The sequence below is a fragment of the Dromiciops gliroides genome, chromosome 4 (assembly GCF_019393635.1).
Source record: "Dromiciops gliroides isolate mDroGli1 chromosome 4, mDroGli1.pri, whole genome shotgun sequence".
Taxonomy (NCBI): Eukaryota; Metazoa; Chordata; class Mammalia; order Microbiotheria; family Microbiotheriidae; genus Dromiciops; species Dromiciops gliroides.
The window spans coordinates 432,731,027-432,753,898 of NC_057864.1; the positions used below are offsets into that span (position 1 = coordinate 432,731,027).

Below are 22,872 nucleotides of genomic sequence, written 5' to 3' on the forward strand. Positions count from 1 at the left end.
GAAAGTTTCATTTCATTCATGTAATACTTTCTTTTTAAAAACACTTTTTTTTTTTTTTTTTTAGTGAGGCAGTTGGGGTTAAGTGACTTGCCCAGGGTCACATAGCTAGTAAGTGTTAAGTGTCTGAGGCCGGATTTGAACTCAGGTACTCCTGAATCCAGGGCCGGTGCTCTATCCACTGCGCCATCTAGCTGCCCCTAAAAACACATTTTAATACAGGTGTAACATTGAATGATTTCTTCACTTCAGCTCCTTCACAAGCAAACCAGGAGGCAACAACTGCTTAAGTTTTTCTGCCTTCTCTTTGTCTGTGATGACCAAGGTGTACAGGTACCTGCTGTGGAGAACCTTAAACTTCACATTGTCCTTGTTTTTCTTGATCTTGACAGATTTGACATCCTTTCACCTGGCTGTGAGCAAGAAGTCTTTTATTTCCTCAATTTTGGGGGGGGCGTGGTGGCAGCAGTGGCAGGATGAGGGGGCAGCATGGGCCAGAGAGACTCAGCAACTGCCAAAGGGCCAAGGAAGATGGAAAAGAGCTATGCAATCCTTTTATGTTTGATTACCATTACCCGATATTTTTATTCAGACAATTAAATTGGGTTGTTTTCCTTCCTTTGGATAGGCTAGTCAGTTCTCATTGTTTGGTTAACCATTTCAAATTCAAGAGTCATGACCTATGAGTTCCTTAGGGAGAGACCCATTGTAGCAGAAAGCAACACATTTCTACACACTTGTAATTCAAAGGCACTGAGGCAAAAACTGTCAAAACATTACCAAAGTTGACAAGGAAATATGGTTCATTAGTCTATGAACTGATGTGTTATGGACCTCATTGTGATCAGCCTAGTAATTTAAATCAAGTTCTAAGGTTATGTAAGACTATAATAATTCTAACTCAGTTTTCACATCATGTGTGAAACAAAAATTCTGAAAATTGCAGGCATTTATCACAAGACAATAATGAATATCTATCTTGTCAAGGAAATCAATAATTAATCTATAAAATATCATTGCTTTAATTGAAAATCTACAATTATTTCCTCATTTCTGACTTTTGGACAAAGCAGCATTAGTGAGCCAAATCCTGGCTCTTTAACACAGAATAAAGCTGTAAATGATTCAGCATTCATAAGCGGTTAAATCTTGCAGAAAAAAAAAATACTTGAAGTTAAAAATACATAGAATATCCCAGAAATCTTTGCCTTGACTTCTTAAATCCATTCATGCATGCATGATATTCTTAGTTGTTTACACTTACAGCTACTCTCAGAAGTGTCTTACTTTACAAGTTCCTGACTTATTAGAAAATTCTACATGTCAATACTTAGAGTCAACCATTTTTCTATATTCTTTTTTTTAAATATAAGTATATAGAACTGGAAGAGCACAAATGTGGGCTGTGGAGTAGAAATTGTAAGAGGTATTATAAATTATGGGAATCCTGCTCAAAATCTTTGCTCCTTTATTTCATTCATTCTAATAGGCTGTCAAATGATTTTCAGAAGATGTATACACAGAAGATGACTTTGAGTTTGTCAAGGTACATGTATAGGTGTATCACACATATCATTTTTAGAATAAGTCAGATTATTTTACTTTCTGGGGGAAAGCATGTTATCAAACTGCTACAGAGTTTTCTTGGGAAGCATTTCCAAGGATGCATTATAGCAATAAAGGCACAGTCAATGGGATGAATAAGTAAAGCATAAGGGAAAAGAAAAGAGGATGATGGTGAATGACATTTGAAATAAAAAAGTAATATGATCCAGGTGGTTATAGAATGGGAGAAAAGTTTGAAATTGCTCCCAATGTTTGAAATAACTTGTATCTCTGTTTTTTCTTCTCTTTACATTTCCCTGCCATGTTACAATTCTGAAAACACCAAGAAGTCAGAGAATATGGGTTACTTGTTTAGCCTCAATTGTTTATCATAAGGGAAATTGCCAAATACATTTGGTTATATCATTTAATCAGTGAATCAACAAGCATTAAAAAAAAATACTATGTACAAGGTAGTGTGCTAAGAATTAGGGATTAAATAAAGACAAAAATACTGTACCTTCATGGAACCAAAACCAAAAACAATCAAGAACATTTCAAGAAATATAAGAAAAACACCTTAAAAGAAGCATGAGGGATTTCAGTATGATGTGATTGAACATAAGTAACCAGGACTAGGTGCATCACAATGGGATATGAGAGAATTCATCCAAAATGGACTTTTTTGTACCTCTAATGTACTGATGTATTGCTGATGTTATTGTACATTATTTATTGTTTTGTTGCTATTGATTTTATGCCAACCGTTAAAACATTATAGGCAGTATCCAAATATACCTATCCATTCTTTGGAGAGCTGAATCTGTTATGCTAAGGTATCATGACTAGAATACATTCAAAGATATTCAAGAATAAGGTGGCATTTTCCAATAGTATGGAGACTTATGAACTGCTCTCATTGGGTGAACACACAAGTTCCCATAAATCAATGTAAACTTAAAGAGAGATTTTGAGTAGAGGGACAGGTCATTAGGTTATCTGAGAACAACAGAAAGCTCTCATCTCTTCTGCATTTCTGTGAGGGATATATGCATAATTTGCAGGATGAATGTTGAATTCCCAAGGGCTAGATGCCTTTTTATGGCCAAAGTTTTGATGAATATCTATCTATGCAAAAGGGTGGCTAAATTAAGAGAGGAAAGAAAACTCATGGGGGAGGGATGGGTGTATTAATGCATTTAAAGGATTCTCTTATAAAGGGAAGTAGAGTTGTTCTTTTTGCCATCAGAGGGCAGGACAAAGAGAATGGGTGAAAGTTTCAGAAATGCTTATTTTGCTTCAACAAAAGGAGAGGAGAAGGAATATGCCTAATAAATAGAACTATTCAAAAGTGGAATGGTATGCCTGGGTGTCAACCTGGTTTTACCTCAAAAAATGTCTTAAAGTATCCTCTGGATGAATGATTGTCATAGATATTACAGAGGGGAGTCTTATCTCAGAACAAATTGGAATAAATGGCTATTAATATTTTTTCCACTTTGCAGATTCTTATATTCTAAGATTATATGATTCTCTCACCCCACAGGCTATCATTTTACTACTATGTCACATTGTCCTTCAGCCTTTGGCAAGTTAAATATCCCTGAGTGCTTAAGAAAAATAAATTAAGAAACAACAAATGTCTTTCTTGTTTTCTGAGGAAGGGAGATATGTTCCTTGGGGATGAGGAAAAGAGTCCCTTGTATCAGAATGGGAAAGGCCACGTCATTCAGGCAACAAATATTTATTAAGCCTTTATTATGTGTGAGGTGTTGTGATATATGGAAGTTTCAAAGAAAGGGGAAATTAATAAGCCCCTTCCCTCAAGAAGTTCACATTCCAATGGGAGAAATAAGATGCAAACGAATATGTATAAATAAGATATGTTCAAGGTAAATAGGAGGTAATCTCAGAGGGAAGGTATTAGCTGTTTAAGGGACCAGGAAAGGTTTCTTGAAGAAGGTAGGATTTAAGTTGAGTTTTAAAGGAAGCCAGGTAATCTAAGAGATGGAGACAAGGAAGAATAGTATATCAAGTAAGAAATACAGCTAGTAAACATCTCCTGGGAACAAGAATGTCAGAATGCCCTCCAGGAGTACTCTAGTTATCAACTTTACCATGAAAATTAATGTCCAAGAGGGGCAGATTCAATCTTTAACTTGCCTGGGAAGGCACAGGAAGGATTAGAGATTGCTGAAAACTTGTGGAATGGAACCACCAAGAGTTACCATTTAACTTCTCTAGTTTACTTCCAACTCACTATTTATTCAAGTCTGAAGAACATAGAGAAAACATAGAGTATTCTCTGCCTGCAAAAACTGATTTCTTTGTATCATTTTAGTCCTTGAAACTGGATTAGACTTGCAGAAACCTAGCTGAATCTTGTACTAGCTCTCTTAAGTTCATTTGCTTCATGTCAGAAAGGGAATAATTTTACATCAAGTGATCAAGATTTTTCATTCCCCTTCATGTCACGCACACACACACAAAAAATCCTTCTCTAAGTGTTTTAAAAACATTGCATGAAAAGTCCAGGTTTTCTATGAGAGCAAGTAGTAGTGGTGTCCACAAGCATGGACACTCTCTCAGTGATATGTGGCTTATGTTATTGGAGAGAACTCCTTCCATGTAGCATTTCATTCCTGGGAACTGGCAGTGTGGAGAAGAACTCAAATGAAAGCTTGTGCCTTTTTTTTTTTTGCAGGGCAATGGGGGTTTAAGTGACTTACCCAGGGTCACACAGCTAGTAAGTGTTTAGTGTCTGAGGCTGGATTTGAACTCAGGTACTCCTGAATCCAGGGCTGGTGCCATATCCACTGTACCACCTAGCAGACCCTGAGCTTGTGCATCTTTTGTTAGAGCCAGCCCACTCATTCTCAGCATAAATATTTTTTCTTTGGAAGAGAACTTTAAGGCTCAAGAGGAAATTAAAGGTACATTAAAATGATTTGGCTTTGAAGAAGAAACTTTAATGAAAGGGGCCCAGAGTCAGGAGATGTGTCATATGTGAGGAACAGAAAGAAGTTCATTTTCACTGGATTGTAGAGTATGTAGATTGAATTGAAATGTTAGAAGACTGGAAAGGTAAGAAATACCCATGTTACAAAGGACTATTCAAGCTAAGCAGATGATTTTACATTTAATTTTGGAGATAATAGGGAGCCATTGAAAACTATTAAGTAGGGAAATGACATCATTAGACCTGTATTTTTTAGGAAAATCACTTTAATAGCTGAATGGAGTGTAGATTCGAATGTGGAGAGACTGAGGCAGGGGTATCAACAAGCTATCTATTAGTTCCCACAGTATGGCACTTGTGTCAAAGAAGAAAAAGGGATATATACAAGAGATGTGAAGGTAGAAATGAAAAGATTTGGCAACAAATTGGATATTAAGGATGAATACAAGTGATGAATAAAGAAGGACACCCAGATTGCAAGGATTTTGTTTTTAGAAATTTTGAATTTAACATATCTATTGGACATCTAGTTTGAGTTGTGCAGTTAAAAAGTTGGAAATGTGAGAAAGGTAAGTGCTGAAAAATAGATCTGAGAATCATATAGATAGTAATTGAACTTGTGGAATCTGGTGAGCTAAACAATCAAGAGTTTGTAGAAAGAAAGCATAGGATAAGGGCAGTATCAAAATTTGTTTCAGTGTAGTATGAGACAAGATTATAGGATCAGAGGAATAGGTGTCATTTTAAGTTTGAAGAGTAATAACAAGTTTTAGAAGAGCTGATATGATGAACGGGATAATGAAACAATTAGGTGAGTATAAAAGATTGCCTTGCTGCATTGAGGGCCCAATTGAGAATATGTAATATAAATTTGTAGTGGACTCAATCAGTAGGTTTTCATAATTGGGTTCATGAAATGTAGGACACAATTAAACCCCATTTGGGGTTTTCTTGATAAAGATATTGAAAAAGTTTACCATTTCCTTCTGCAGCTCATTTTACAAATGAGGAAACTGAAGCAAACAAAATTAAGTGACTTACCCAGGGTCACAGAGCTAGTTTCTAATCCCAGATATGAACTCAAGAGCCTTCCTGATTCCAAGTCCAGCACTCTATCCATTGTGCTCCTAGCTGCCCACATAATTTTCTTTACATCTTTTAACAGACTATACATAGGAATGAAAGCAGCTTATGGAGAGAATAATTCAAAGCTAGGGCTTGGCAAGACATGATCAAATGTAAGATAAGGTGTCAAGATACTTAAATGCAGTGGAATGTATAGAATTTAACTAGTTTCACCAAAGGGTAAAGAAAGGGCGGGGAGGACAATATAGCTAGTGTGGGATATACACATTTCTACATGTAGCTGAGGTGGAATGGAGGTGTAGATCATGAGAAAAGGATCATTAGGAATATTCGAGGGAGTGTCAGAATATGTTGAAATCCCCTATTATGTAAACAGGAGTTGGGGTAGAGAGAAAGATCTTGATCCAAGCATTAGCTCTACAAATTTCAAAACATCAAGTTTTTGAGTTATGTATTAGAGATTTTTTGTATGTGGATCAGCAGAGATAGGAGTTACATTGACAGAGAGTATTTCATACATTTCTGGGAGTAGTAAAACTTTGCTTCCAGTTAAAATGTAGTAACAGGAATTGTCTCATGCCTTGTAAATTGCAAAGATAAGGTTTTTCAAATTTACCTAGGACTTTGTAGTTGACAAAGTTTGTCTTTTTTTTTAACCTTATATGATATAGCTTTGCTCTCAAAACTATAAGAATTATAAATATTAACGCTGAGTTATAGATGGGGCAGCTATGTGGTACAGTGGTCCGAGTGCCAGGCCTGGAATTAGGAAGACAGCTTCTTGAAAGCAAATCTGGCCTCAGATACTTACTAGTTATGTGATTGTGGACAAATTACTTAATCTATTTTGCCTCAATTTTCCCATCTGTAAAATGAGTCAGAAAATGTAATGGCAAATCACTTCAAGTATCTTTGCCAAGAAAAGCCCAAATAGTGTCACAAAGAGTTGGACGTGACTGAAAGATATGAACCATATCAACACAGATGTGGGAAAAGAGCCTTATGAAGGATATCTCTTGACTTTCTAATAAGTTTTAAGTACTTTCTTATTTATGTTCCATTTAAGTTAGTTCTAAAAGCCATTAGGATGTCCAAGTTCCAAAGGCAAAGCAGAAGGGGAAAAGGGTAGGGATTGTTTAACTCTCTACAGATGTATGTGTGTAATATTTATGTTCTTTACTGCAAAAATTAAGCCTGTTTTATAATTGATCCCCTCTGAGTTGAAGTATATGTTAGTTGAATTGCTACTCTGTGCCAGACACTGAACTGTCAGATATTAAAGATCACACATCCACCTAGAAGAGGGAAGAATAAAATAGAAAATATGAGAAGTATCCACATTATATCCAGGGAATTTGTATCAGAGTTGTCTTTGACCAAAGAGCTACCTCTGATAAAGATCAAATGACACCAGATTTATTGTTTATTTGTTTTTTTCTTTTTTGTTTTATTTTGTTTTGTTTTAGTGTTTCCCTGACAGTGTCTGATCATTTAGTGGCTAATGCTCTCAGGCATACTGGGTTCTTCTCTCTACTGTTTGCTTGTCTTCTGAAGGTGCTCCCTATTACTCACTTTTCTTCTCTAAAACATGGTGGACATTCTCAATAATATGAAATAGGATTGTGTTGTTTACATTGCAATGGAGGAACAAAAATTTATAACTCTTCTATATCTCTTTAATGCCCATTTCTCAGAATGTGTTCAGACTAAAATATTCTATTCTCTAACCCATAACCCTTCCAACTACACAAATGTTCTCTTCAGGTATCCATCTATGGGAACTTTTTCTTTCTTTGATTACTGAAAAGTCTGTATTATCTTTTCTTTCCAGATGAATTCATAGGAATTGCTGCCATTTTTCTCCTCCTATATTCAGTGCTAAGACAATATACTCCTCCATTATGTCTAATATCTTTCACTTTTGTGGTTGCTGTTGTTCAGAATGGTATTACCTTGGTTCCCTCCCTTGGGATTTTAGTTTCAAGGCAATTCAATTGTTATTAAAATCACCCTAGTCTACATCTCTAAAAATAACAGAAAAGGCATATGGAGGAATGGAAGTGATGACTGCTACGAATATCAGTAAACTTGGAGAAGAGAGAAGATTCATGTTTCTGGTGCATTTAGAAAATGAATGGGAAAATCTGATATTTTCTCTCTGTGTCATTCAGTCATTTCAGTTGTGTCTGACTCTTCACCACCCCGTTGGGGTCTTCTTGGCAAAGATACCAGAATAGTTTGCCATTTCCTTCTCCAGACATTTTCTCTGTCATATGCAATTAATTTCTTTACCCAGAGATTGAAAGGCAAAAAAGTATCCTTAGGCCTTTTTAACTTTAACTTATTTCTGCCCAATCCCTTTGCCCCAAAATGTCAACATTAAACTTAATAAGCTCATAATTTCCCAACAAAGTCATAGTCATAAAGAAAGAACAATAATAATATTTTGGCAATTTATTGAAAAGACACTTCTGATAAAACACATGCCTACTCTCAAGGCACTTCTATTAAGAGAGGAAAGAAATTAAAATAATTAAAATGTAAAGTTTTATATGATCAGTGCTTATGAAAAGACTAAATGAAATAATATGGATTTCAAAGGATGGAGAACACTCTTTTGCCTGGAGGCAGGTGCATTTGCAAAATATTCTTTGAGAAAATTATATTTGACTTGGGATTTCAAACAGATATTATTTCATTAGGAGGAAGAAAGGAGTAAATGTATTTCAGGTATAGGGAGTGGGGAAAGAAAAACATGGATGGACCATATAAAGTTAGTAAAAATAGTCTGTGTTCCATTCTCAGATATGTTATGAATAAAGTGTGCCATTTTTTGCAAGTTACAACCTATCTATGCATTATTTTCTGTAACTAGAATTCAATGATTCTAGGAATAGAGAATTGCTTGGCTTGCTTGTATTGAAATATGTGCAAAAGAGAGAAAGATGATTTAATTCACTAAGATAAGTTGAAACAAGATTGTGGAGGGCATTTTATTAAATGTTTAAACATTATGTATTAGGCAAAGGATAGATGTTTCTGAATATTGGAATTATATCATCTGATTTTAGGAAATTAAGATTGTAGTGGTTTTTGGGCTGAACTGAAGTGGGGGGTAGAGAGGGAGAGAGACAGACAGACAAAGAGAGAGAGACAGACAGAGAAAGACAAAGAGAGAGAAACAGAGACAGAGAGAGTTGAGTTAAGAGAATGATTAGTAGTCCACTGTGATAGCCAAATAAAAGGAAATAAAAGCCTTAAATAAGAGAAATGAATAAAGGAAAAAAGAAAATCTCTCACTAAGGAACAATAGAATGGTCTGCCTGTGGAGGTTATAAGTCCTCAACATCTAGTGATATACAGGTGAAGGATGCATGCATGAACATTTGAGAATGATCTATGAAAGATTCCTGTTCAAACATGGGTTGGACTAAATGAACTTAAAGGTCTTTTGCAATTCTGAAATTCTATGAATCTCTATCAATATGGCAGTCATTGGAATAGGAAAGAAGGAATGGCTTTGCTAGACACAAAGGTTTGGTGACTGATTTGATGTAAAGAGTGAGGAAGGAAATAAAGAAATCAAGGATTACATTGAGGTTACAAACACAAGTAGCTGCAAAAAAATGTGGTAGGGGCAGCACAGTGGATAGAGCACTGGCCCTGGATTCAGGAGGTCCTGAGTTCAAATATGGCCTCAAACACTTGACACTTACTTAGTTATGTGACCCTGGGCAAGTCACTTAACCCCAATTGCCCCACCAAAACAAACAAAAAAAAAGGTGTGATGACATCAGAAGAAATAATAGTCTGGAAGAGCAGCATGTTTTATGGGAAGGATAATAGATTTGGGTTAGACATTTTGAGTTTGAGGTAATAAGACATGAAAGATATGTAGACATGTCCATCAGTCAGTTTGAAATCTGAAATGTGTTTGTTTGTTTTCTTATCCAAGCTGAATAGCCTCATATTCTTCACGTAATATAATCTCAGAGATGCTATACCTGCTGGTTGTTTTTCCCTGGATTCTCCTAAAATTATCAAAATTATTATGATATGTAGAAAGCAGAAGAGCACCCACTATTCTGTATGTAGTCTGACCAGAGAAGTGTATAGTGAGGTCACTTCTCTTTAGTTAGATACCTCACTCCTCTTAAAGCATATACAAACATATGAGCCTTCTCACATCCCAAATCATTCTGCTGATTCCTTTTGAGCTTGTAGTTACTAAAATCCTGAGAAAATTTTCAAATGAGCAGAATCATGTACTAATGTAAGGGGCTAAAATTCTAGCTAGTCTGTCTAAAGTATCTAATGAGTGGTGACCAATAAATTGTAAGCTTTAGCAAGAGTTTAGACTTTTAAGCATTTATTAAGCAGAATAAGAATTTGGTGAAGAGAGAGAGAAAGGCCTAGATTCATCTATCTATCAAAGGGAGAGCACATCTTTATACTCCACTCTCAACCAGACTCCTGACGAAAGAGAGAGAGAGCACCAGCCCCCCGCCTTCCTCCTCCCACAAACAAATGTCAGTTCCTGACGCCAAATTAAAGACACATGGCCTTGCCCTCAGAGGTCTTCTCCTCATGGCAGAGCTTTCCTACAATAAGTCTCCAACAGGTGGCATCATTCCAATTGTTACATTTAGGAAGGTGTATTTATTAATTTATTGATTTATTTTTGTTAACCTAAGCCTAGAACTTCACATTAATCCTAATTCAAAGTAATCTTATTATATTCAGCTTTACATTTTGTCCCCCAAAATCTTTTATATTTTTTTCATGGGGAGGGGATTTTGACTCTTTTATTCTTTGTATTAGTTATGTATCCCAGCTTTTAGTTTCTATAAATTTCATGGGATGGATATGTTTATTTTCATATAAGCAAACTTCAGTGATTAAAATAATTAAACAGAGTAAGCATAGAAATCAACCCCCTTGCTTTTACTTGTATCTACACTTATCATGTCTATAATATTCTCCTAATCTAGCATTCTACTTACCTTTGGTTGCAATCCAAGCTCATTTACCTTCTGGAATATCATATTCCAAGCCTTCCAATCCTTTAATATTGAAACTGCTAGGTACTGTGCAATCCTGAATGTGGCTCCATGATTTTTTTTTTTTTCTGGCTGCTTGCAGTATTTTCTCCTTCACCTGCTAATTCTGAAATTTGGCTACAATATTCCTTGTAGATTTCCTTTTGGAGGTCTCTTTCAAGAGGTGATCAGTGGATTCTTTTATTGACTATTTTATCCTCTAATTCAACAACATCAATGCAGTTCTCCTTGATAATTTCCTGGAATATGGTGTCTAGATTCTTTTTGATCATGGTTTTCAGGTAGTTTAATAATTCTTAAATTATTTCTCCTGGATCTATTTTATAGATCAGTTGTCTTTCTGATGAGGAATTTTACATTTTTTCTTAGGTTTTTTATTCTGTCTTTTCATTTATTTTTTTATTCTGTTTGACTGATTGTTGGTGTCTCACAGTGTCATTGGCTCCCATCTGTCCAATTCTAATTTTTAAGGCATTATTTTCTTTGGAAAGCTTTTGCACCTCCTTTTCAATTTGGCCAATTTCTCCCTGATTTGTCCAATTGTATTTTTTTGTTTTTGTTTTTGTTTTTTTGAAAGGCAATGAGGGTTAAGTGACTTTCCCAGGGTCACACAGCTAGTAAGTATCAAGTGTCTGAGGCCGGGTTTGAACTCAGGTCCTCTAGAATCCAGAGCCAGTACTTTATCCACTGAGCTACCTAGCTGCCTTCCCAATTGTATTTTTAAAGGAATTGTTTTCTTCAGTCAATTTTTCTGCTTCCTTTTGCAAGCTGTTGACTCTTTTTTCATAATTTTCTTGCATAACTCTCATTTCTCCAAATTCTTTCCCCATTTTTTCTTTGACCTCTTTAACTTGATTTTTTAAATACTTTTTGAGCTCTTCCAAGAAGGCTTTTTGGTCTTGAGACCAATTCATCTTCCCTGTTGAGGCTTCACATGTAGGCATTTTGACAGTATTATCCTCATCTGAGTTTGTGTTTTGGTCTTCCTTGTTGCCATACAAGCTTTAAATGGCAAGGGCCCTTTTCTGTTTCTTAGTCAATGTTGTAGCCTATTTTTTGATTTATAAAGTTGAGGTCTGATCCTGGGATGCAGGGGCTACTTTTGCAATCTTCTTGTGCTGGGAGATAGGGGTCTGATTGTTGGCTTTCTGCTCTGAGGCCTCTGTGGCTTGTGGATTCCTCACCTCCCTGGCCTTGCTCCCTGCACTGGAATGCCTTGGCCTAATCAGGCCTGTCCTATGGGTGGTTCTAGCTGGCAGTTTGCCCTCTCAGCCAGGGCTTGTGGGTCTCAAAACTGGCCTGCTGCACCACCAGCCTTTTGAGCTAGGACCAAGGGACCTCAACTGCTGATCTTTGCTGTGACCAAGAGCCTCCCACTGAATTGCCTAGATGCCTCTTCACTTTGCTGAACTGCACTGCACTCCCCTTTTGCCCAACTGAGACCTACCTTTCCTGAAGTCTTCTAACTTATCTCAGGTTGGAATATTGTGTCTCTCTGGCTTTTTGTAGGTTCTGTAGCTCCAGAATCTGTTTAGAGGCTTGATTTAATGTTGTTTTTGAAGGAAACCTGGGAGAGCTCAGGCAACTTCCTGGCTTCTCTCTCTGGCATCTTGGCTCTGCCTCCCAGTCTACTTAACTTTACTGCCAATACCATAAAAAATTCCAATAATTTTATTAAGACATAATTAAGTCTTTCTTGTTCTTGGTGAAAATCCATTGCTTGTGGAATCATGGTAAGACAATGATGGGGAAAATGGGTTAGACAAAAGGATTGTAAACGATGAGAAAGCACAAGTTGATTATAATATGCACCTTTTAAAGGAGTGCCCATATCATTTATATATAATGGGTATTAATAGTTCACCTTAATGTAGCACATTCAAGGTTTTATATACTCATTTGAGTCCCATAACAATCCTATGTGATAGGTGCTATTATTATTACCCTCTTACAATGATGGCAGTATGACTTGTAAAGGTTAAATAATTTATAACGGGCCACATGGGGAAATGGCCCAATAAATTTTGGTATGGGAACATAACTGAATTATACTGTGCTTTAAAAAATGATGGAAATGATTGTTGTAGAGAAACATGAGAAAACTTGAATGAACTGATAGAAAGTGAGGAGAGGACAAGAACAACTTTTACAAAGATATTATAAAGTCTTTGAGATGCTAAAGTATCCTGATCAGTAAAATACAACCATGATTCTGGTATATTGGTAATGAAAAATGCTACCTATATTTTGATAGAGAGGTAATGGGCTCAAGACATGAAAGTTTGTTGTCCTTGACTATGTATATTTATCACAAGCATTTTCTTTTTCTTCCTTTATTAATGAATAGCAGAGGGAGAGACTTGAGGAAGAAAATGAATTTTATTTTTTATGATTTAGTATTTCATTTTTCCTCAATGAGATGTAGAGACAATTTTAAATATTTTTTTTAAAAATTTCGACTTTCAAATTCTATCTCTTCCTTTCTCCCCACCCCATTGAGAAGGCAAGCAATTTACTATGGGTAATATATGTGCAATCATGACAAATATATATTCATGTTGGTAATGATATATAAGAAAACACAGACCAAAAAATAAAAATGAAGAAAAAGAAAGAAAAAGTGCAATGTGATCTGCATTCAGACTCTATCAGTTTTGTCTTTGGAGATGGATTGCATTTTTCATCATAAGTCCTGCAGAATTTTCTTGTATCATTGTATTACTGAGAATAACTAAGTCATTCACAGTTGATCATACAATATTGTTATTACTGTGTATAATGTTTTCCTGGTTCTGCTCATTTCACTTTGCATTAGTTCCTGAAAGTCTTCCCAAGTTTTTCTGAGAGCATCTTGCTCATCATTTCTTATAGCACAATAGTGTTCCATCACAATCATATACAACAACTTGTTCAGCCATTCCCCAACTGTGGATATCCCCTCAATTCCCACGACTTTGCTAGCATTAAAAAAGCTATCATTAAATGCATTTTTTTTTACATATAGGTCCTTTTTAAAAAAATCTTTTGGGGATCAGACTTAGTATTGATATTGCTTGTACAAAAGGTCTGCATGGTTTTATATCCCTTTGGACATAATCTCAAATTGTTCTGTGGAATGCTTGAATCAGTAGAAATCTTTAACAATAATGCATCTCATTTTCCCCCCAGATCCCTGCAACATTTTTTCATTTTCCTTTTATGTCATATTCGTCAATATGATGGGTGTGTGGTGGTAGGTCAGTGTTGTTTTTAATGTGCAATTCTTTAATCAATAGTGATTTATATTTTTTCATAGGATTTTAGATATCTTTGATTACTTTGTTAGAAAATTGCCTGTTCATATCACTTGATCTTTTAGCAACTGAGAAATGGCTCTTATTTTTATGCTTGTTTCAGTTACCTATATATTTGAGAAATGAGATCTTTATCAGAAAAATTTGCTGTAATTTTTTTCACAGGTATGATTACTAACTGTATATTTACTTCTATCCTATTTCCCCCTGCTTAGCTTACTCTTTCTCCCATTTCACCCTGTCCAATCTCAAAAGTGTTTGGTTTCTGTCATTTACCTACCCCAATCTGCTCTCCCATCTATCACATTCCCCCTTCTCTTATCCCCTTCCTCTCCCACTTTCCTGTATGGTAATATAGATTTCTGTACCCAACTGAGTGTGTCTGTTATTCCCTTTTTGAGTCAATTCTAAGGAAAGAAAGGTTCACTCTCTTTCTCCTACTTTTCCCAAGTTTCCCTCCACAATAAAAGCATTTTGTGCCTCTTCTATGAGAAAGTTTTCCCAATTCTGCCTCTCTTTACCCCCTTCTCTCAGTAAATTCCACTTTATTACCCCACTGTCTATGTATACTCCTTCTAATTGCCCCAATACAGAATGAGATTTTATGAGTTACAAGCACCTTTTTCCCCATGTGGGAATATAAACAAATCATCCATATCAAAACCCTTATGGTTTCTTTTTTCTGTTTACCTTTTTATGTTTATCTTGAATTTTATATTGGAAAGTCAAATTATCTATTCAGCTCTGGTCTTTTCACCAGGAATTCTTGAAAGTCTTCTATTTTATTGAATATCCACATATCCATCCCCCCTTCCCCTCAAGGATTATGGTTACTTTTGCTGAGCAGCTGATACTTGGTTATAAAGCTAGCTTTTTTGCCCTCCATTTCTTTAATATAGAAACTGCTAAATCTTGTGTTATTCCAACTGTGGCTCCACAATATTTCAACTTCTTCTTTCTTGGTTCTTGCAATATTTTCTCCTTGACCTTTGATCTCAGGGATTTGATTATAATATTTAATATTCCTGGAAGTTTTTATTTTGAGATCTCTTTCAGGAGGTGATCAGTGAATTCTTTCAATTTCTATTTTACCTTCTGGTTCTATCAAGCAAGTTTTCCCAAATAATTTTCTGATAAATGGTATCTAGGCTACTTTAAAAAATCATGGTTTTCGGGTAGTCCAGTATGTTTTAAACTCTTTCTCCTGGATCTACTTTTGAGGTCACTTAATATATTTTATATTTTCTTATATTTCGTTTTCATTCCTTTAATTTTGTTTTGTTTCTTGATGTCTCATAAAGTCATTGTCTTCTAACTTCTCAGTTCTAATTTTAAGGAGTTCCTTTCTTCAGTGAATTTTTGTACCTCTTTTCCCATTTAGCTAATTCTATTTTTCAAGGCATTCTTCTCTTCATTGTTTTTTATGCCTCTTTTAACATCTGTGTTTCAAGTGTTATTTTCTTCAGTATATTTTGCGCCTCCTTTATCAAGCTGTTGAATATTTCATGATTTTCTTCTATCCCTGTCCTTTCTCCTCCACTTTTAAGTTTTGTTTAATTGTTTTAAAGCATTTCCATGGCCTGAGACCAATTCATACTTTTCTTTGAGACTTTGGATGAAGCAGTTTTGACTTTGTTGTCCTTCTTTAGTTTGTATGTTCATCTTCCTTGTCACCATGGTAACTTGCTATGGTAAGAATTTGTTTCTCGTGTTTGCCCATTTTCCCAGCCTATTTCTTAATTTTTAGTTCTATGCTAAAATGAGGTTCTACTTCCAGTTGGAAGACACAATTTCCCAAACTTCAAGGTTGTTGTACAGCTGTTTTCAGAGCTAGTTCTAGGGACTTGCAAGTTTTCAATTCTTCCACGATGGCATGATCTAAGAAGAGGTGTGCTTATTTCTCTCCTGGCCTGTGTTCTTGTTGTGAGTGACCACAATCACTCTTTTCTGCCCTGGAACTGTGACCAGGGTCAGCTCCCCAATGTCAAGCTTTAGCGTGTTAGCTCTGCTCCCCACACTGGGACTGCAACCCAGTAGAATTTGCATTTAGTCTTAGAGGTAATAGAGTGTCACTGGACCTTTTAGATAATAAGAGTTATGTGGACAGACTTACACTTAATAAAAATCAATTTGGCAGCTGGTTGGAAGAAAGGGAAAAGTGGGGAGAAATGAGACAGGGAGATAAAACAGGAGTTCATTGTCATAGTCTAAGCAAGAATTGATGAGGACTTGAATTAAGGTAGTAGCTTTGTGAATATTTAGAAAGAAGTAGTTGCAAAAGATGTTATGGAAGTAGAAATAATACAATTTGGTATCCAATTCACTACATAAAGTGAATTGAGGAGACTGAAGGAAAAGTGATGCCATCACTAGAAATAGGGAAGTTCAAGAAAAGGATGAGATTTTGGGGGGGAAAGATAATCAATTCTGTTTTAGATATCCTGAAATTGAGTTGTTCATAGGATTTGTAGGGGTGGTAAGGTGGTACAGTGTATAGAGAGCCAGGACTGGAGGCAAGAAGACATATCTTTCTGAGTTTGAATCTTACCTTAAATACTTATTAGCTGTGTGACCATGGGCAAGTCACTTAACCCTGTTTGTCTAAGTTTTCTCATTATAAATTGACCTGGAGAAGGAAATGGAAAAGCACACATGCATCTTTGTGGGGGGAAAAACAAACAAAATCCACTTTGAGACATTAGGGTTCCCTGGGCATGCCTGGTATGTTCTGATCAAGTAAAATATTTGTAAGGTGCTTCGCACTCTTCCAGGCATGTAGTAGAAGCTAAATAATTCCACATTTCCTCCTCTATCCCTTATTCACAAGTTTTTGTTAATCTTGAGATATCAAAGAAAAGGCTATTTGGCCACTTATGGGTTAAGTTGTAGATCTACAAATAGAGTGTATCCATATATCTGTGTGTGTATATATATATAAACACACACACATATATGCACATAAAATATAAATATTTCTATATAATTATAAATTAGGCACTGAAAATTGAAAATAATCAGAAAAGAATTAAATAAGAGAATAATAGTGTATATTTTAGATATTGCAAAGAAGTCCAATATTCTCCTTGATATAAAGGACCATTTGTCTTTTTAAAATTATTTTGCTAGACTGCGTTTTTCAAAATTATTGCTACTTATATATTAATGGCCATTGCACCAGTTTTGGCAATAGTCATTCATTTATTTATTGATTGATTGATTTGTGAGACAATTGGGGTTAGGTGACTTGCCCAGGGTCACACAGTTAGTAAGTGTTAAGTGTCTGAGGCCGGATTTGAACTCAGGTCCTCCTGAATCCAGGCCCGGTACTCTATCCACTGTTCCACCTAGCTTCCCCAATACTCATTTATTATTAATTAATATCATATATGCCAATAAAGAATTGACCATGTGGCAGCTAGCACTCAGCCTTTGCCAAGAAGAGCCCCAGAAAAGCCAACCAGAGTTCAGAGGCCCTACAAAACCTACACTGACAGTGTATAGTGACAGGAGACAGTGTACCAAAGGGCAGCATTCTGAGCCAAGGGAGTGGGTCCAAGCATGCCAAGATGGTGACCCTCACATGGTCAAGGCTTCTTATCCTCTTTTGATACAGGAAAGCCATTTTACATTGATCAAAGCTATTTGGTTAGCATCATTCAATTCCGTTGGTTGGCATGACTTGGGTCCAAATTAAAATGAACTCTACTGATAACATAAGGGGGAAGTGTGCGAGACTCTGGCCAAAGATCAAAAGGCAAAGTCTAGGTGTGGTTTAATCCCACCAGTCCTTCAATGAGCTAAACAAAAGAATCAATCTCCATACCCTTGGTCTGATCCCAAACCAACTAAGGTTCCTCAAGAACTGGACTTTCAATTGGGGGGGGGGTGAGTTAAAAGGGCTAAAACTGGGTCCTCCCCAAAAAACAAGAAATTCATTATTAATAATTATTTTCTCACACATTTAAAAGAATTCCACTATTCATCTGGTGTTACCATAGAGCTATAAGTTATGGGCATATATCATATGGCATGCATCATCTCTAAAGAACTGAAACTAAGGTTCTCTTTGCTAGATGATAGGGGTACATATACAAAATCAAGATAATATCTGTCTTCAAGGAACTTACATTTTACTAAGAGGATATATGTTCCAGATTAATGAATGCTGGGTATATAAAAATAAATAAGTCAGAAATATTATTGGGGTTGGGAATGAATACAAACAAAACAGAGACAATTAAAAATAACTTCTTGAAGAAGTTAAAGTTTGAACTAAAATTTAAGAGATTTAGAAGTTACAAGAGGAAAAGGTGAGAGTGGAGAGAGTTAGAGGTATAAAAGATAGCCTTGGGGCAGCTAGATGGTGCAGTGGATAAAGCACCAGCCCTGGATTCAGGAGAACCTGAGTTCAAATCTGTCCTCAGACACTTGATACTTACTAGCTGTATGACCCTGAGCAATGTGTTTAAAAATTTAAATGTGGGTTCTAATCTTTCCCCACCCCAGTTTTGGGGGGAAACTGGCTAAAATCACTGATAAATTCACCAAGAGTTTAGGCTTTTAAGGGTTTATTAAAAGATATAAGATAGTAAAGAGAGAGAAAGATTGAGAACAGATTCCTTATAGTATGGAAATCCTAGCTTTCCTAACAATCCATGTGAAGTCCTGCCACCACGTCAGTGTCTGCTTCCTCCTTCGTGTTCTCCTCCAAGAAATGGGGAGCTCCTCAAGTTGATTGGCTGGTAGCTTTGATAGACAGTACCCATGAGCAAACATCATTTCCTGACACCAAGGAACTTGATCACATGGTTTGCCCTCAGACGCCTTCTCCTCATGGTGGAGCTTTCCTACAGTAACTCTCTAGCAGGTGGCATCACTCCAATCATTACAGCAAGCCACTTACGCCTCACAGCCCTGCCCAAAACACCACCAACAACAACAACAAATTATAGCCTTTCAAAGGCATGGAAAATTTGTGTATATGTTATATATTTTGTATATTTATATATGTGTTTATATATAATATAATGTATATGCATGTATGTATATGTGTATGTGTCTATATATATATGTATGTGTCTATATATATATGTATGTGTCTATATATATATGTATGTCTATATATATATATATGTATGTGTCTATATATATATATGTATGTGTCTATATATATATATATATATATATATATATATATATATATATATATATATCCAGCCCTGTTGATGGAAGAGGAAAAAGGGGTTAGCAGATAAACTGATGCTTGAGTCCTTATTGATAGTACCTAAAAGGGTTAACAGAGAAACTAAGGTTTGTATTCTTACAGTAACCAAGAGGGTTTGTCCCTATCAACACTCACCATCAACAGAGACAGGTCACAGTGGCCCTAACTAGTAATCAACAATTGAAATATTTAAATTAGATGACAGGAGACCTAGAAACCAGGCCTAAATAGAGATCAAAAACACAGAGACACTCTGACCTTGGCAAGTTGAGGTATGTTTTTAGGAACATGCGCAAAAAGGACCATGTGTCCTTAGATTCACTTTATGACATGTATACCCCCAAAACATACCTCTAGGGAAAAAAAGTATCTGCCTCTGGGGTTAGCTTAAGTCCCCAAATTAGGATAGGCCTTCCCCTGTACCTCCCTAAAGTGGAGATTAGGGTAATGAGGAGATGACCAATTATTTTCTGATTATAAATATAACCATTTTCATACCCCTATTTGAGACACCTCCATGATATTCTCCCTGAGGTCACTCACAGTATTGCAATAAAAGTTGGGAAACTGAGTCACTGAGTCTTGTAATTCCTTTGGGATATCTCACAATCGATCTGATCACCTTAATTCCATCACACATCACTGTGATTTCAAGTGTTGAGAGATGACTAGTACAGAAATTACTCAACCCTTGGCAATGGATCTTCACTTATAGTCTTGAAAAGTGGCTAAAGATGCTATAAGGTTATGTGATTTGCATCACTCAAAGTCATAATTGTACCTCTGTCTTCTTGACTTCAAATCTGTCCTCTATATACTCTTCTACTTAGGCTTTCTCTCATTCATATGAAATTATGTTTGGTTCTCAGATGTCTGGTCCTTTCTTCTAGTATTTCATAAATAAAAACTCCAATCACTGCATTATTTATTCCAAGCTATTCTTTGGAAGCTTCTCAGTATACATTAGATTTGAATTTCAACAACATAATCATAGCATGCCTAATATTTACATAAAGGTGGGACCTTCTTCGAGAAAACACAATATATACAAATCTGTATGTATGAAACAGATAAATTATGTGTGAACATTTGCATTAGAAAAAAGTGCTTTTCTTTACAAAAGGATTTACTACAGTGTTACTTTAAATAGCCAGCACCAAACTACCTTAAATAAAACATAATTTAACTAAGAAACATTCAGTGTAATCTAGCTCTTTAAACCATAAAATATTGTGTGATATAGGGGCAAACCTGTATTTCATCAAAGAACTTATTTTCATATCTGGTTAATGTTTTATTTTGTTCTATATTGTATATAATTACTATATAATATTTTATATACTATAATCAAAGCACTTCATCACATACATTTAATTCCTCAATTAAGCTTTTTAATTGCTCCTTAATAAGAGCTATCTTTTATATAACATATTAAGATTTTACAAAGTGGTATATACATGTATGCACACATACAAGAACACATTTATCATACATGCATACACACAGATACATGCATAAATACATCCATGCATACACCAGATTACATATAGACATATCATAACAGGATGTTGGATAGAGAGATATTATTTCTGGGGGAAATGTGTCATGCAAGGTTTCATGAAAAGGTAGAATTTGAGGTGAACACTTACTGATGTGCAGCTATCAAGAGCAGGAAGTGGGATTTCAAATCTAAAATTTTACTGTTACCTTTTGGTTTTCTATTCCTAAACATTCCCCAATACACACTGCCCCTTTTTACTCTAAGATTATATCTCTATCTCTGTTTCTGTCTCTATCTGTAGCTCTAGCTCTACATCGATATCTATATAACATATGCATATATATGTAAATATAACATACCCACATACAAATGTATGTATACTCATGTATGTGTGTACATACATGTATATATTTCTGTGTTTACATATACACATATATAATTCTACAACTATAACCAATAGATTTTTTAAAACCTGACATTAAATACATAGGAATTGTAAGGGGCTAAAATTCTAGCTAGTCTGTCTAAAATATCTAATGAGTGGTCGCCAATAAATTATAAGCTTTAGTAACAGTTAGACTATTAAGCATTTATTAGGAAGAATAAGAATTTATCTATTTATTTATTTATTTGCTTATTTATTTATTTATTGCGGGGCAATGGGGGTTAAGTGACTTACCCAGGGTCACACAGCTAGTAAGTGTCTGAGGCCAGATTTGAACTCAGGTACTCCTGAATCCAGGGCTGGTGCTTTATCCACTGCACCACCTAGCCGCCCCCAAGAAAAAGAATAAGAATTTGGTGAAGAGAGAGAAAGGCCTAGATTAATCTATCTGTCTCAGAGAACTAACTACAGTTCTCCTGCTCTCCTCTCCACAAGAGTCCTGGCGAACAAGAGCAAGAGCACCAGCCTCCCCCACTCTTCCTCCCACAAGCAAAGGTCACTTCCTGACACCAAAGAAAAGCCACATGTCTTGCCTTCAGGCGCCTTCTTCTCATGGTGGAGCTTTCCTACAGTAAGTCTCCAGCAGGTGGCATCATTCAATTTGTTACAGAATCTTTTTCCTAAATCTTCCACCTCTGCAAGGAAGTAGAGAAAGTCATTTCTTATATCTCTCCTTTGGGTCAAGCTTTATCAGTTCACACTATGATATTATATCATTTGTTGTTTTTAAAATATTTTTTTTCATTTTTCTATTTTCCTTATTGTGGTCATAGTGTATATTTCTCTCCTCATTCACCTTATTTCAATTTGCATCAGTTTATATAATTTTCCATCCTTCTTCCCATCATTCTTCATTATATGAATCCTTGCTTACCATTTAGAAATATTTTTTTATATTCACACACCACAGTTAATTGAATCACTTATCAATCTGCAGACTTTATTTCCATTTTTTGGTACTACAAAAATCATCACTAAGGACATTTTGGTATACATGGGATTCATATTAGTAATCATTCTCCTTGGTGTACATTCCTAAAAAGGGAATCTCTTGGTCAAAGGTATGGACATTTTATCATTCCTCCATCCTTCCCAAAATTGCTTTTCCTGGTTGTTGTACCAATTCACAGTTCTACTGATTTTGGTTCATATCCTTTGTTCATTTATCTATCATGAAATGAATGATATGTTTTCTGTATTTCCCTTAGCTACCTACATATATTGTATTATACTGTAATTGTCAATATTTGATGCAACTATTTCCTATTTTGCTATTTCCCTTCTTATCCTAATATCATCCATTTTATTCATGCAAAAGCCTTTTAATATCATAAAATTAAACTCGCCTATTTTATCTTCTCAGATTGCATTTATTTGTACAGTTAAGATTATTTTTAGAGTGCTAGACATTGAGTCAGGAATATCTGAGTTCATAACCTTCCTCAGATACTACCTTTATGACCTAAAATAATTAACTTAACCTGTGTCTGCCTTACTTTTTCTATCTATAAAATTGGAAAAATAATAGCAGCTATCTCCCAGAGGGTTGTGAGGATGATATGATATATTTGTATAGCACTTTTTTACAATCCTTATGATGATGATGATAATCTAAATCAGATTCCTGCCACAGTGCCTTCTGCTTTTCAAGTAATTATCAAATAGATAATTATTTTTTGAGGTAATTTGTTTTCAAATGTATTAAAAATTCAGTTATTGAATATCATTTTTTTAATTTTCCCATAAGTACTCCATGTATCTA

General features: G+C 35.5%; 2 pseudogenes; one reads left to right on the forward strand and one right to left on the reverse strand.

The window, feature by feature from the left end:
• Positions 1-240: 240 nt before the first annotated feature.
• Positions 241-1,866, reverse strand: LOC122755204 (annotated as a pseudogene).
• A 1,758-nt stretch (positions 1,867-3,624) lies between these two features.
• On the forward strand, positions 3,625-7,064 carry LOC122755205 (annotated as a pseudogene).
• Positions 7,065-22,872: the final 15,808 nt, after the last annotated feature.